This window comes from Triticum urartu, chromosome 4 (assembly GCF_003073215.2).
Source record: "Triticum urartu cultivar G1812 chromosome 4, Tu2.1, whole genome shotgun sequence".
Classification (NCBI taxonomy): domain Eukaryota; kingdom Viridiplantae; phylum Streptophyta; class Magnoliopsida; order Poales; family Poaceae; genus Triticum; species Triticum urartu.
Genome location: NC_053025.1, coordinates 358,736,027 through 358,740,253, shown reverse-complemented (window position 1 = coordinate 358,740,253; position 4,227 = coordinate 358,736,027).

Sequence of the window (4,227 nt, the reverse complement as noted above, 5' to 3'; positions counted from 1 at the left end):
TTCCGGCGGAGCTCCGGAACAGGCCCCAAGATGGGATCTCGTGAATATAGAAAGTTACGGCGGTGGAATTAGGTTTTTGGCTCCGTATCTGATCGTTTGGGGGTACATGGGTATATATAGGAGGAAGAAGTACGTCGGTGGAGCAACAGGGGGCCCACGAGGGTGGAGGGCGCGCCTGGGGGGCGGGGGGCAGGCGCGCCCCCCTACCTCGTGGCCTCCTGTTAGTTGGCTTGACGTAGGGTCCAAGTCTCCTGAGTTGTATTCGGTGAGAAAATCACGTTCCCGAAGGTTTCATTCTGTTTGGACTCCGTTTGATATTCCTTTTCTTCGAAACCCTAAAACAGGCAAAAAACAGCAGTTCTGGGCTGGGCCTCCGGTTAATAGGTTAGTCCCAAAAGTAATATAAAAGTGGATAATAAAGCCCAATAATGTCCAAAACAGTAGATAATATAGCATGGAGCAATAAAAAATTATAGATACATTGGAGACGTATCAAGCATCCCCAAGCTTAATTCTTGCTCGTCCTCGAGTAGGTAAATGATAAAAACAGAATTTTTGATGCGAAGTGCTACTTGGCATAATTTTAATGTAATTCTTCTTAATTGTGGAATGAATATTCAGATCCGAAAGATTCAAGAAAAAAGTTTATATTGACATAGAAAATAATAATACTTCAAGCATACTAACAAAGCAATTATGTATTCTCAAAATAACATGGCTAAAGAAAGTTATCCCTACAAAATCATATAGTCTGGCTATGCTCTATCTTCACCACACAAAATATTTAAATCATGCACAACCCCGATGACAAGCCAAGCAATTGTTTCATACTTTTGACATTCTCAAAACTTTTTCAATCTTCATGCAATACATGAGCGTGAGCCATGGATATATCACTATAGGTGGAATAGAGTGGTGGTTGTGGAGAAGACAAAAAGGGGAAGATAGTCTCACATCAACTAGGCGTATCAACGGGCTATGGAGATGCCCATCAATAGATATCAATGTGAGTGAGTAGGGATTGCCATGCAACGGATGCACTAGAGCTAAAAGTATATGAAAGCTCAAAAAGAAACTAAGTGGGTGTGCATCCAACTTGCTTTCTCATGAAGACCTAGGGCAATTTTGAGGAAGCCCATCATTGGAATATACAAGCCAAGTTCTATAATGAAAAATTCCCACTAGTATATGAAAGTGATAACATGAGAGACTCTCTACTATGAAGATCATGGTGCTACTATGAAGCACAAGTGTGGTAAAAGGATGGTAACATTGTCCCTTCTCTCTTTTTCTCTCATTTTTTTATTTTTTTATTTGGGCCTTTTCTCTTTTTTGTGTGGCCTCTTTTCTTTCTCTCTTTTTTTTCGTCCGGAGTCTCATCCCGACTTGTGGGGGAATCATAGTCTCCATCATCCTTTCCTCACTTGGGACAATGCTTTAATAATGATGATCATCACACTTTTATTTTTCTTACAACTCAACAATTACAACTCGATACTTAGAACAAGATATGACTCTATATGAATGCCTCCGGCGGTGTACCGGGATATGCAATGATGCATGAGTGACAAGTATGAAAGAATTATGAACGGTGGATTTGCCACAAATACTATGTCAACTACGTGATCATGCCAAGCAATATGACAATGATGGAGTGTGTCATGAACGGAATGGTGGAAAGTTGCATGGAAATATATATCTCGGAATGGCTATGGAAATGCCATAATAGGTAGGTATGGTGGCTGTTTTGAGGAAGGTATATCACTACTAGGGAAAAGCCTAGCAGCAGCGCGGGTTTTAGGCCTATCAGTAGCGCGGGTCGATGCGCTACTGATAAGGCGCTACAGCTAACGTATAGCAGTAGCGTGCCTCCGCCCGCGCTACTGCTAAATCGGCTTAGTAGTAGCGTGTTCCTGGAGGTGCGCTACTAGTAATTAGTAGTAGCACTTCTCCTTGCCCGCGCTGCTACTATTATTTCGTATTTTATTACCTTTTTATTTCTTGTTGTATTCGTACACCTTTACACAAGTTTTCATACAACAGGAATTTAGAAATTGTTTTGAAATCATAATGAGTTATTACATCACAGGGTGAAAGAACCGTGGACTAGTTTCAAGTGGATGGACATCCACTTGAAACTAATCCGTGGTTCTTTCACCCCGTGATGTAATAAATATCATCATCATCATCATATCATTAACTTATCATCATAATACATCATTGTCATATAACACCTCCTCAAGATCATCATTTTCATCAATGAGACATCACATAGCAAATTGGTCACTAGTCGTAATCACAAGTACTCCTCGTCATCAACTCTAACACATTGTATCACATAATAAACATATTGTACCTCATAGGACCTACTACATTCTCTTAGGACCTACTATATTCTCTAAGGTAAAATAGCAAAAAACAAGATAGCCCCTAACTCTCCATTATGGAGAATGGAGATTATCTTGTCTCCAATTCTTGCCTTTCGCTTAATGTTACTTCCAAGAACCTCCTTGCGAATGTCCAAACATTTTTTCCATTCTTTGATTAGCATGTGTTCACCTGTTTTAGAAATCCGATATGCACAGGTGAGCTCCTTAGATTGACTTGGCTATAGGTTCATAACTGCCAGGCGACCATTCTGATACATCAGATGAGGCACACAATCCATCGGGATTTCCTGTTGAAAAACATAGTAATAACTTCGTAGTTAGCAATGATGTACTAGTTTTAGAAGTATGCAAAAGATGCACGGATGTCGTAATAGTAAAAAATCTTACCAGGGTGTCTCCTTAGAAGTTACCGTGGTTCAACACGTGCACTAGTTGCACGTATTCCCATAATTTGGAGGAGTTCGATAATAGGTAATGTAATTCTCAAGAAAAGTACAATAAGCAATCAGATGACTTTTCTCCTTATAAGTTAATTTGGAGCCATCAGTGTAGTGGGTTTTGTCTAACATCTTCTGCACATTCTTTGAAGATTCAAAATAAGCTATCAATGGAAATAAGTTGTCAACTATTTTGAAATAAACAATATAAATTAGTTAATAACTATGTTTGAGAAACTCACATTGCGGTAGAATCGGAAGTGTATCAACAAGGACCCAAATGTCCATATTGTCTTGCTCGATGTTAGGATTACCAAGATCCATGGTGACAATCATACCCTCATAAAAACCATACATTTTGCAAAGTGCTTCCCAATTTTGGCAACCAAAATGGGTTACGCTTTGAGAATTGTACAGATTTACTTCAAAATCGATATCATGATGGGTCCTTAGGTGTATTTTATTTGTTTCAAAATTTTCATGGTCTTCAAAACCCATCCTATCCAAGACATAGCGTCTTGCATGGCATGGGATAAGCCAGTCGAATTGTAAAAGATGAAAATTAGATGTTGAAATAGTTGAAGTCATGCTTAATTACAAAAAAACACTTGTCGTTGTTGTGTACCGTTTCAACATCGAAGGTCTCCTCGAGCTTAATGCTGAAGCGCCGATCTTCATCCAGCTCAACGAACCTGTCGCACATACCTCGATCGTCGTGGCACCAACTGCACTCCCTCGGGAGACTGTCGTCATCCGAGTACGACACTTCCTACATTCATAATTCAAAGATTAAACTTGTACAATTAAATATATGTTCTAAAAAAACCTAAATTAGATCATTATTTTTCGAGAAAATCCAGGCCACTCGATATTTCCTACATATTCTAGCACAAGTCATGCCAGAATTCATGGAAAAATCTGGCATGACCTTTTCTAAAAAAGGACATATCGAGCGCCTGAAATTTGCCGGAACAGAAATTAATCAACACTCCGGCAAAACATAGGCCACTCGGAGGTGTAACCAAAACATGACCGGGCACTCCGGCAAAACAAGCGCCTGAAAGTCATGAAGGACTCATATTGACATGCAGATTTGTCTGGTCTCACCTCGAGGTCGGAGGGGGTAGGTGACGGGGACGGCGGCGGGGATCATGGAGGGGCTCCTTGATTTCTGCAAAAGAAAAAATCCTATTAATTCAGCTAGTACATCCCGAATAATTGCTTAAACTAAAAAATAACAACAAATATGACATGTTCAACTAGTTCTATTAATTCAACTAGTTCTTACTAAATATAAACTTACTATAAATAGAAAAAACTAGTTCTTTCTAAAAATAAAGTAGTTCAACTAGTTATTTTAATTTTCTTACTAAAAATACATTAGTTCTATTAATTCAACT